The sequence below is a fragment of the Neolamprologus multifasciatus genome, chromosome 5 (genome assembly GCF_963576455.1).
Source record: "Neolamprologus multifasciatus chromosome 5, fNeoMul1.2, whole genome shotgun sequence".
Taxonomy (NCBI): domain Eukaryota; kingdom Metazoa; phylum Chordata; class Actinopteri; order Cichliformes; family Cichlidae; genus Neolamprologus; species Neolamprologus multifasciatus.
This window is the reverse complement of record NC_140443.1, coordinates 22,132,640-22,145,800: the sequence shown is the minus strand read 5'-3', so window position 1 is coordinate 22,145,800 and position 13,161 is coordinate 22,132,640.

The following is a 13,161-nucleotide window of genomic DNA, read 5'->3' as shown; positions in this document are numbered from 1 at the left end:
AAAATCTGCAAAAGAACTGCAGCTCTAAACCTTTTTACTCTGCATATGTTCTTCTTTGTGAGTTCAACTCAAATGAAAAGAACACTACTTTTTTTTTCTGCACATAGCTTTACGGCTGTCCTGTTAGTTCAGTTTTATTATTCAAGTTCAAGCCAAGCTCAATCAAACATATCTTTAAACAATCCAAGGCCTCATGACCACATGCTGCATTTTTATTACTTAATATGGGAAGAAAAAGAACGTAAAACACAATATTTTGCTTAACAAGCTGCTGGCGTATGCCCTGGAGGTACTTACTAACAAAGAGTCTGGAAAGCTGAAGTGAAAAAGCTGTGCATATGAAACAGAAGAAACGATGCTGCGTCTGAACCACACATATGCTAAAGTTGATGACTTAGAGGGCGCAGGTATACAAGCAGCTTCTTAATCAGGTGTCCAGAATGAGCAGAAAACACTGATTAAGAGAGAGGAGAGACATAATAGAATAAAAACACTTATTCAATGCACTTTTAAACTGTGAAGATAGGGGTTAATGCTGCAGAGGGAGGAAGGCTTCTTTGGACTTTGTACATTAATTTAGAGCTAAGATTAGACTAGAGAGGCTAGTTGCCCTTCTAGACACGATATGTGCTAATGGTGACACAAATGTACTCGTGTCTTTTTCTTTTCTTTTCTCACAATGATTTCTTTTTATGTCACATCTCATTTCTCCTTTTTGGCTTTTGGCTTTATTCTCCTGTGCCCCCACATCCTTGTTTGTCAGGATTGCAGTGTCTTTGTGTTTTTTTTTCTTTCTCAACAGCCAAGTGTGTATTCAGAAATGAAGCAGTGACATCTGTTTGTCCGGGTTCTTAATTCAGTGTGTCCATTAAAAATGCCTCACTAAAGCCTTGTCTACAGTAAAATGCACCATTAGACAGCTAATAAAAATATGTGAAGACTCATTAGCATCAACTGAAAAGATCAATAACCCATTGTGAACTCTAGGAGGCATTCACTCCCAAAGTTTCGACATGAAAAAGGTACAATTAGGCTCCTCTTCTTTTTAAGAAAATCTGAATCCCCAAAGCCGCAGTAGTGCCCATTTGCTGCACAAGTTTTTCTCTCCATCTGACAGAGAAAAATGAAGAGTTTTGGTTTACCTACCCAGCCAAGCAGAGCCTAATGAAATGTCATTATAACCACAAGATAAAAACAAATGAGGCCAGTGGTACTGTGGTGTGAGGAGAGATCAAGAACAAGAGAGTGCTGGAGGTAAAGCTTGAAATGAGGGAGAACGGGTGAGACTGTGTAGGAGGAAAATAGAAATAGTGTGGGGTGGAGGGTAATGGTGGTGGTGGTGAGGGGGGATTTGTTACAGTAATTGTGTCCAGAGCACTTGTTTACCCAGGAGCGAAGACAGGTAGAGGCATTAGATGAAGGACACAGATGGATACATCACTGTGAGAGAGACAGATTATGGGACGGATGACCATTTAGTCTTAGTGTACGGTGCTGATTCTTATTTAGACTTTTAATAGTCTACATAAAATAATGTCCAGCCTAATGAAATGTACAGAATCAGATATTGTTGGAATAAAGGCATGCAGTGTCCCAAACGTAAAATCCACAATTGAGCAAAGCAGCAAGAATCCAGGAAAGACCATGCGTGGAAACAAAGAGAGGGGGAATGGTACAATACAAACAAACAAAAAAAAAAAAAACTGATGCAAGAGGCTATAAATACACAGAAGGTAACGAGGGTGGTGAAAATAGGAAAGAAACTAAACACAGCTGAAAACAATCAAGATAATGAGGCATATAACTAGAAATAAAAGTAGACAACTAACTAACAAAGTACAACAGGAAGCGAAACATAACTAAAACTAACTCACTGAAAAAAGAGGGGGAGCAACAAAAGAGTCTGTGCAGGGGCATGAAGGTGGGAAGAGAAACAGCGTATAAAGATAACAGGAAGTGATTCAAAACGAAAAGTGATGCACTGAGCACAGGTGAGCTTTAAAGAAGGAAAAACACCAGATGATAAATGAAGGAAACCAGTAAATTTAATGAATGCAAATCCAAACATAAAACAAATTAAACAAATGTAAACTAAAGAGTTAAAGAAAGGAGATAAAGAACTAAATTAGGATTTAAAAAAAACTACAGACAAACATAGAGGAGTAATAAATCAAATACCATCCATCCATCCATCCATTCGCTTCCGCTTATCCTTTTCAGGGTCGCGGGGGGCGCTGGAGCCTATCCCAGCTGTCATAGGGCGAGAGGCGGGGTCCACCCTGGACAGGTCGCCAGTCTGTCGCAGGGCCAACACACAGGGACAGACAACCATTCGCACTGTCATTCACACCTGACATTCATAAATCAAATACAAGAAACCAAAAAGTAACTAGTACTCAAAAAGAAGCAATACTCTTGTTGAAGTATAAATGATACCAAATGTAAAGAATGAAACTCTACAATAGTCAAAACCCTTGTGACAATATTTAGTTTGATTTTGTCTGAGTTTAGATCTGGTAGCAGTGAATTAACCAATCAGTTCACTTCAGTTTTAAATTCATATTTTATGTGAAATTAATTCTTAATTCCATAATTAATCTTTTGAAATTCCATCTCCAGGATCAATTTTAATGTTCCCAGACAGTTTTAAAATGTAAACCATGTAAAAAGAGCGGGTGATGACCCCTTCCAGTTTCCCTGTTTACCTCTTACTTTCCCCTGTTTTTGTGTTGGAGTTGTGGATGTGCTATAACCCTCTCTTCTCTCCAGCAGGCACATGCTTGCTCTTGGTTTTGTTTGCTTTTTGTTTAACCTCACTTCTTGCAGACATCTCCGCTTTACTTGCAATATCACAATATGATATAGCCATTCAACTTTTTAGTAAGCCTAATTTAATTCAGCTTTAGGTTATTTAACCTCCATTATCTGTGTGGTCTCCTTGTTTTTGGGAAATTTTTGACAATGTCTGAAACCTATAGAGGGCAAAAATAAAAGCTCAACAATATCCCATAAAAGAATGATCATTACACCGTAGCATTAAATAAATCCAAATGTAAAAAGTTACCTTGGTTTTAATAACGGTGTCTACTCGCAGTTTACTATACGACATTCAATAATAATGATGCACAAGCAACAGAGATAGGACTCTAATCTTTAATATGGTGTCATATTGGTGCCCATGCACTCATTCTTGAGGGGTGATTGTAATGTAAACCATAACAACCCCCCTGGGCGACCGTGGCTCAGAAGGTTGGGAAGCGCACCTGTAACCGGCCGTTGTGTCCTTGGGCAAGACACTTCACCTACTGGTGTTGGCCAGAGGGGCCGATGGGACGATATGGCAGCCTCGCTTCTGTCAGTCTGCCCCAGGGCAGCTGTGGCTACAACTGTAGCTGCCTCCACCAGTGTGTGAATGAATAGTGGAATTGTAAAAGCGCTTTGGGTTCCTTGAAAAGCGCAATATAAATGTAATCCATTATTATTACCATCCATGCATCCATCTTCTTTATAAATAACACAGACAAATATATGTAACGTCTTTTACGTCATTTAAAAAAAAAAAAAGTGAAATATTCTGAATGTTGTGAAATATCTGTGAGTAGAGGTGGGCAGATCGATGCAAATACCGATGCCAACACTGGTATAAGATCGAGACTAGCCTGATGGGATCAAAAACCTCTAAATTCAGTATGCAGCCCCCTGAATTGTGTTAAATAAATGAAAAACAAAATAAAATGAAATAAAATAAAATGTTATATTCCAGGTCTCCAAATAACAACAAAAAGAAAAGTCTCAAAATACATGAAAAGCTGAAAAGTGTGTTTTATTGTGTTAACTCATTATTTTGGAAAGTAAAAATCACAGTGATTCAATGGTCATTAAAACGTGTTTAGAATTTACAAATTGATGATGATTGATGTCATAAATCATGACACACGTTCTCTCCTACATAAGCTGAAAGTATCGGCAATATAGAATTTGCACAAAACTACCAGTAAGTGAAATGAATAGAAATGATACAAACCTGTGCCACAGGGGTACGACTCTCAGTGCTCTGAAAATCAAAGAATGATCCTGGAAACATGTCAGATTTATTTATGCACCAATTCAGGATCATGTGACACACAGACACAAAAACCCCATTAAAACACATAAAAACACAATGAAGCAATAGATTTAATCCTCTTTTTCTCCCTAATTTAAATGTATTTTTATATAAATTTCACTTGGATATATTGGATTAAAACAAATCCAGCTGATCCTGTGAGGTCGTCTTTATAATTTATGTTTCATCATAGATGAAAATGTTCTATTGAGGCAATTCAATTTAGAAATACAACATGAAAATGAACCAATGTGAAAATCTGATGTTTTACTGTACATGTAATCACAGAAAGCCTCTGGTGCAAAATTATGTGCGCATTGTGCTTGTGTGTGTGTGTGTGGCTGTGTCTATTAGAGAGCATTGTCCAGTATATCAGACAGCCCTGTCATGTTCATGTCGCAGCAGCAGGGTATAGGAGGTGTTCTTGTCTCTGAGTGATGCGATGGCATGAACAGCATGGTTTAAGAGCTAAAAGAAGGTCATCGATGTCTCGCTTCACTATCTCTCCCTCCTTTTCTCTCCTCTCTCTGTTGCCCCTGTCATCCCTACTGGATGATCCCTCGTGCTCTCTTCCAACCCGGCTGTCTTTCTGTCCTTCGTCACGGGTTGCTGTGTTCCATTTTTTTCGTTCTTTTTTTTGCAGTATTGCATCCTGCTCCTTGTTTAACTCCACTGCTCTGAACTGATTTTATTTTTGCTACATTCACGGTCCATGGAGGGAAGTATTTGTAAACTGAAAAAGTAAGAATTGTGAGGTACCTTGAGTGCAGCGCAAGACAAGGGCCCCAGGTTTGTCACCATATCCCTGAGTAGAATAAGACGTGCATGGAACCGCCAGATCCATGTCACTAAGAGAGGCTGTGACCTGCTTACACAGTTGCGAAATCATTTCAGCATTTCAGAGTGTGGTTTACATGGCAGTTTGGTTGGTTTAAATGAATATCTGACTGTTTTCAGCATTACTATCTAAGGTGACTGAAAGCTGCATCAGCTTGCAGGTTCTCACAGATAAATTCCACTATATCACCTCTGGTCATCTTAGTACACAGATCTCCATCTTTATACCGTGACTGCAACTATGCAGCAGAGGATTGGGTGTGCATTTGGCTTATCTGAAATAACATGGGAAGCCAATGTACTGAAATGAATGTGACCTTACAAATGTTTGTAAACTCGGGCACAGCCAACCACTCTCACTTTCACAGCACCTCTGTTTTACTTAATACTTGACCTAATATTTCAAAGTTGCTGAGCGGGACACACCAGTGTGCTTTTATGTATTTAGTGATGTGAAGTAATTGGCTTTTGTGGACTTCTCATCCGCTTTCAATACAATTATCCCGCAGACACTAGTTGACAAATTACTGACCCTTGGACTGAGCTCCTCTCTTTGTAACTGGGTCCTGGACTTCCTGACCAACAGACTGCAGTCTGTGAGGATCCACAACGTCTCCTCATCTTCCATAGTCCTCAGCACTGGCTCCCCTCAGGGCTGTGTGCTAAGTCGCCTCCTGTTCACGCTGCTTACATATGACTGCTCACGTGTGGCACGGAAACTGCACTGTAGCAGAGAGGAAAACTCTACAGATGGGTGGTGAAAGCTGCACAGAGAGTTGTCGGAGGCTGCCTCCCAACCGTCACAGACATATACACCTCCAGATGCAGGAAGAGGGCCACCTGTATCATGAAGGACCCCACTCACCCAGGACACACACTCTTGGTCCTGTTCCCCTCAGGCAGGAGGCCGAGGAGCATCAAATGCAAAACCACCAGACTGAGAAACAGTTTTATTCCAGAAGCTGTGAGACTTCTCAGTGCATAAATGGACAAGAACTGTTATTGTAGCACCTTAACCACTACTTGACACTTACTGACACTGTCACTTTATCAATGCTGGTCATCATGCCCTCTGCTGCTAAAGTATTTATTTACACCTATATATATTTATACCCATACTCCATACTGGTACTCAGGTTGTTGCACACTAGTTATAGTATTATTTATTGTATTGTCTTATTACTTGTCATTTCTGTTTGTTAAAAAAAAAAACTTAACTATTTATTTATAACTTAAAAAAAAAAATTCTGCTCCTTCATTATTTTTGTTTCTTTTCACATTTCGGGACCGTGTGTACATAATTTCGTTCCACTTCATGTTAACATGTGATGCAAAGGCAACAGTAACTCAAGTAACCACTCATAATAACCAAGCAGAAGCTGCTCCTCTGAAAGTACAACATGCTAAACGTTGAAGCAAATGGGCTGTAGCACTAGAAGACCACACAGGATGCCACTCATGTCAACTAAAAGCGGGAAACCGGGGCTATATTTCACAAAGGGCTCACTAAAACGAGACAATAGAACATTTGGAAAGTGTCGCTCATCTGCTGACTGTTGATTTCTGCTGCAAGCTTCAAATTATATTTCATAAACAACACAAAAGCATTGATTTACCCTGCCCTTAATAATCCAGTGGTAGCACACTTTGGACCCACTAATATGAGCTGAGCATTGTTTAACTCCCACAGCCTACCTGAGAATTGTTGCCGATTACGTCCATCCCTTTATGATCACAATGTACAATCTTCTGATGGTTGTTTCCACCAGTATAATGCACCATGAAAAGCTCAGATCATCTCAAACTGGTTTTCTTACACACCAATAAGTTCTCTGTATTTAAATGGCCTCCACAGGCACCAGATCTTATATATAACCTGTAGGGTGGGTGTAAATATTGTATGTGTACTAAAACAAACAAACAAATAAATGCAATTAAAAATTTTAATCAAATTCTTAAGTTACCACATTATATTTTAAATGACACTGAAATGTGTTGCTGTGCAGCACTTCACACACTGTGAGCTTATTTTGCTGAATGTTGCCACTCTTCACGAGGCTAGCACCAGCAGTTTTCTTTCCTTAAACGTCCTTTGCAGAATGTGTTTATGAATGGCTCTGTTTCAGTACTATTTATATTTTTGATCAAAATAGTACAAAACTATGCTGCCTTCGTCTGTCATAGTTTCCACTTATTGCTTCCCATCTTGGAGAGAGAGGTCACACCCTTATCTAGTAGCAGGTGACTGCGATGCATCTCTAACCCAACAAATGACTGGTGTTGTATTCAGAAATAAAACATAAATATTTAGTTGAACCAACTAGTAGTTCTCGTGCTGACAAGAACAACATGGCAGCATCTGATGCTGTTTGATGAAAACAGGTTGGAACAACAAGCTTTCGGCTTTGGAAACATTTCCCCAGTAGCAATGTTTTTATGTGGAGTGTTATTTTAGCACATTAGCATGCCGCATTCAGATCTCAGTGTTTCTCCTTTATATCACTGGCATCTCTTTGCAGTAGTGTAAAAAGCACAAGTGTGAAACCTGCTAACACATACTGTGCTCACATGTCAGCACATCACCAGCGTTGTCTCTCTAATTGTGATCAGCCTAATCAACGGAGGAAGTAATCCCTGCCACAAAGTTAAGAAAATATGACAGTTTTAGTGATGATTCCCCTAATTGTTGTTTCATTCATTTTGTATTTGAATAAAAAAATAGAAAAAAAGAGGTATAAACTAAAAATTTAAGGTTTCATGCATCAGACATTTCTTACAGACATTTCTTCTTTTAACTCATGAAATCAGAAACCCTTACACATCTAGGCTTTTGTTCATATAAAATGCCAGCGTTTTATTTAACAAACAGCATTTACAGTACTGCTTCACATCTGTTCCAGGCTTGTGTGTCTGTGTTTCATGACTCGGGTGTAGTTTCACTCTGTGTTTCTCACACAGATATCCTGGTGGGAGCAGCAGGTTGTTGGGACAGACAAGAGCGTTAATTAATGTTCAGTGTAGGGGGGAGGATTTGACACAGTTGCTCAGTAGGGATTTAGTAGTTACAGTCGATTCAAGTAATGAACTTGGCTCTTATAGTATTTTTATCTCCTTTTTCTATCCACAGAGAAAGTCACCGGACTCACTGGAAGTGCACCAATTCACCACAACATTGAAATCACTGAGGTAAAGTGACCATCTGGTTAAAATGCAGCAATCTGCAGGGAGTTTGTGGCTGTTCCTCTGGCATGAACCAAGCACAACCCTTTGGGGTAATGGCACTTCCCATTGGCAGCAGCTTTTTTGAGCACACACCCCATCCACACAGCAAAAAACCCATTCAAATAACTGCCAGATGCCTCTCCAATTGAACATTCATGGGACTCACCAGAACAAGATTGATCCACAAGATCCAAAGACACTCAAGAACACCCCCAGAAGATCCCAGTCAATGCCCACATGGGTTGTGACTGCTCAATGTGTAATGCAGCAGCTGTACAGTTACAGAGAGACAGAGTACAGCAGTCACATCACATTGTTAGCCATGCTTTCGAATCCAATATAATCTATTAAAAGACTTTTTTACACTTTTGACACTAATGCATCTCAAAATGTTAAAAGCTAACCTTTAACTGAGCTGATCATTAGTTTTATCAAATGTCTATAGGTTGTGTTATAAAAATGTCTAATTACCAAGAAGCAATATAGGGATATGAATTGGAGTGATAAATCATTATTTACTGATGTAAGAGGGCTTACTTAACCTTGGAGTGCTGGCAGAATTAAAATGTGGATTTCAGGGGAAAACTCACTCTGTATGCTTGACCATGCTATGGGAGGAGAGCAAGGGAGGGGAAAAAAGGAGCGCATGAGCTTATGCTGGAAATGCAAGTAGTAACGGTAAGAAAGGGAACAGGTGCCAAAAGCAGAAGAGAGAAGATGCTTTTAAAAAAATAATGATTTAAGCAATGAATGTTGTGATGATAATCTACGGAGAGGTAAGTCAGGAAGAAACCGAGGGATGAGATTTAAGCCGAAGATTGTAGGAATGACACAGAGGGAGCAAAATGTGCTTCGGGCAGGAGGAGGAGAGGTAGAGAGGAGAAAGGATAGAAGGATGGGGGTGGGGGGTTGGAGAGCAAGACAGATGACAAATTGTGATTAATAGATGGGGTCCGGGGCAGCAGTGTGGAGCGCAACTCATTAATAGAGAGAATTAGAGAGGCTGTGCAACTCAATCTGCACACTGTCACTCGCAATCAAGGACCATAATCAGATTTGCACACAGAGGTAGATGCACCGGCGTGTGGTTCGTGCACGTACACATATTTTTAGGACACTTATGTTCCTTGCTGGAGTCACTATCCTACCACTAAACTGGCCACTTAAGGGTACAAGTAAACAGGATTGTCTTTTTTTTCTTTTTAAAAAACTTTTTAGTAGGATTCACAAAGCAAACATTTCAACAGTATAATGCTGAAAACTGTGCAGAAATGTAAATATTCATGTCCTGTATCCTGACACACCTAAATTACTAGATCTTGTAATTCCCCAAACAGTGACAAAGGCCTCTGGAAGATTTGTGGTTCTTATTCATTTACAGTTTTTTCACTTCAATTCAGTTTTATTTAGAAAGCATCAATTCAGAACAACAACAGTTCTCATTGTGTTTACATTGCTTAAATCCATTGTAAAGTAAAGACCCTACAATATTTGAGGGAGAATCCAGACCCTATGAGAACTATTGGACACAAGAAGAGATCTCCTTCAGGGATCTTCTAACTTGCTGTCTGTGGACAGCTCATCTATAAAGGTAAATGTATTGGTTCTTATACAGTGCTTTTCTACTCGAGCACTCAAAGCACTTTATACAACATGTCTCATTCACACATCACTTTTTAAAATTTAGCATTTGCACGTGAGTGCATTGGGAGCAGCTCAGGGTTTAGTATCTTGCCCAAGGATACTTTGGCATGCAGACTGACTGCTCCAGTCTGCATGATTAGTAGATGACCTGGTCTACACCCTGAGCCACAGCCATATTGATTCAGTATAATTGTAATACATTAACGCAGTACACTTTTTGAGGCTTTTGAGGAACATATGGTGATATCCAGATTACATTTTATGGTGTAAGTATCAAGGCTCACTGTGTAGCGGGCAGAACTCAAAGATCAGGACTTAAAAGAGAGTTTATAAAAAGAACATAGGTGAGGAACAAATAATCAGACAGACAGACTCTTACTGGACACCACATAATGAAAACCACAACAAAGAACACAAGCAAACTTTTTAAATACACAAGTTTAAATACACAAGAGGAGAGCAGAGTGGAGACACCTGGGGAACACACAGCTGAATTGAATCTAGATGATGAGACAAGGGAAAGCAAAACTGAATGTAACACACATGAGATGAGAGACTATCAAAATAAAACAGGAAGTAACAGAACATGAAAACAGAAATGTAGAACTGATGAAAGACTGAAAGGTAACCAAACACAAAGACAAACTGGCTTTATCAAGGTGGCTTTATCAATTTATTAAGGTGTGGGGAACAGACGGGAGCCAAGATAAAAGAAATAAGAGACAGAATACAAACAGACTAAAACCTAGATAACAAAACCAAGGAGACCTGAGAATACAAATACTAAACACCCAAAAAACTCAAAACCCTGTGTCAAAGACCCAGAAACCATTACAGAAGGCCTTGCTTTTTTCAGCAAGAGAATGCCAAACCACGTTCTCCTTGAATACAACAACATGAAAGAGTCCAAACACTGCCGCCTGATATAAACGTTTTTCTCTTCATGAAATGACAATTACAATAAAAGATGACCATAACTGTTGAGTAGCTAGTCCAACAGCAACAAAGGATGGCAAACCTTCAGAATTGCAGATCTGGTCTCCTCAGTTGCCAAACAACAAAAGAAGAAGTGATCCGTCACATGCCCGTGATTTCAGTGTTAACTTTTAAAACGCCTTCATTAGAATGCAATGATTTTGACAATCATTTGCAATCTGTTTTCAAACTTTTACTGTGCCCCAGCTTTTTTTTTTTTTTGAAAACATGGTTGTAAAAACACAACAGAGATGCTGAACAACTGCATGTTACTGCCAGTGTGATGCTTTGACCCTTACATTTCCATTAGCCCCGCTGTCTCTACATTCTCCCTCCTCTTACTCTCGCTCTCTTGCTCACTGCCTGACCTGCGAGATTGTAGGTCAGGTTAAGCCCTTTCCTCCGCTACTTACTTGGCTCGTATGTGTGTCTCACAGCGTTGATAGCACCTCCACCTTGAATGAGCCAGTTAATACCATGGTAACCTCTCTGATCACATGGTGACTCTCTGCTCATGCCCTGATTGCTTTTACTGATTCTTCTAAACAGACAGAGTGACTGTCCTGGCAAATTACCTCTGTCCAGGCTTATCTATCTCACTGTGCGACTTTCTGGAAGACCAGAAAGTATCAACCGGAATGAGTGATTCCAACACATGGAGCCTGTTTTATTTACTTATTTATTTAATTTTTAAATCCAGAGGAAAAGCCAACTGGTCTGCACAGGCATGGGTTCAAATTGTCATGATCGGAAGCTTCACAGAAGCAAAGCTTTCCCACCACCTCTGGGAATGGTGCTATTAGAGCAATGTAGATGTCACAATCTGTTCCTATGTGTATATACTCTAATATAAATCAGATTTTTCTAAAGGCCCACCCATATATAAAACAGTTGCACACAAATGTTTTGTGCAGATACATGTGCATGCATATCTGCATACATGTGCACAAATGTACAATGTATATATTTGATTTTTCTTTTAATTGATAATGCAAGTGGTGAAAATCTATCTAAAAATCATTAAATTGTTTGAATCTTTCCAAATGTGTACCGACTGCATCCCTGGATTTTGCCTCTTGTGTGGACAAAAGTGTTATCTATCATTGGGTTTTGGGTTAAACAGCAATTAAAAGTAAGTTGCTTGATGAATTGTGTGATTATAATTTTCATATGTGGTAGCAATTTATTTACCAAAGTTCTTACCATTTACTTATTTCATGGATGGTTGGGTGGATCTGTGATAGAAGATGTCTTGTGTTGCTCTGCCTAAGCTTACTTTCATTTTTTTCTGTTTTACACATTGTTACAAAGGTATATAACGCTTAATTCTGCCAGAGGTTTCTTGCTGTGAAAAGGGAGTTTTTCTTTCCCACTGTCGCCAGGTGCTTGCTCATAGGGGATTGTTTGATTGTTTCTTTCTAATATTGTGGTCTTACAATCTAAAGCAGGGGTCCCCAATCTCAGTCCACGAGGGCTGGTGTCCCTGCAGGTTTTAGATGTGTCCTTGATCCATCACAGCTGATTTAAATGGATAAATTACCTTCTCTACATGCCTTGAAGTTCTCCAGAGGCCTGGTAATGAGCGAATCATGTGATTGAGGTGTGTTGACCCAGAGTGAGATCTAAAACCTGCAGGGACACCGGCCCTCGTGGACTGAGATTGGGGACCCCTGATCTAAAGCACCTGTAGGGGACTGTGAATTGGTGCTGTATAAATAAAATTAATTTTTTTTTTGACATTTAAACAATTTTTCTCCTCAAATGATAAAATGCCTTGATTACATGAAGCTACCACGTACCAGCTTTCTCAGTTTAAGTGATTCATGGGTTTGAATCTGTGGCCCAATGTAATAACAAAAATATGTCCAACTTAAAACTATTTCCTATTACCGTCTGGTCTTCTGGCCTTAAATAGAGCTCATATCTTTTCTGTGCTTCAGACTTTTGAAGATCAGAAACTAAAACTCTGTATTACAGAGTCAAGGCCAAGAAAGATGTGATGCAGGACCGGGTTAAAGAAGAACTTTGAAGTAAAATTTTATGAGCCAAAATCCTGTACCATAAAACAGAAAATGACATTCATGTTATTCCTGTAAACTCTTTGGTTTTAATCAAACAGAGGATAGTGCAGTGCAGAAAAGACCATGAAAACATGTATCGTAAGGAAATAGAGTCAGGGGGCTTTATACAAAAGATTCTTTCAAAGTTTTCTTTCCTTCTTTGCAATATTAACTTAAATTCACTGAGCTATTTTAGTGTTTAATCAGCGTGTCAGAGCCCACATTTAAATTACATGTGGATGTATTCACACATGTGTGCCTGCAGGTGTTCACACTTGCCATAAAGGCTCATGAGTAGCCCAGCAAGGTCTACTTATA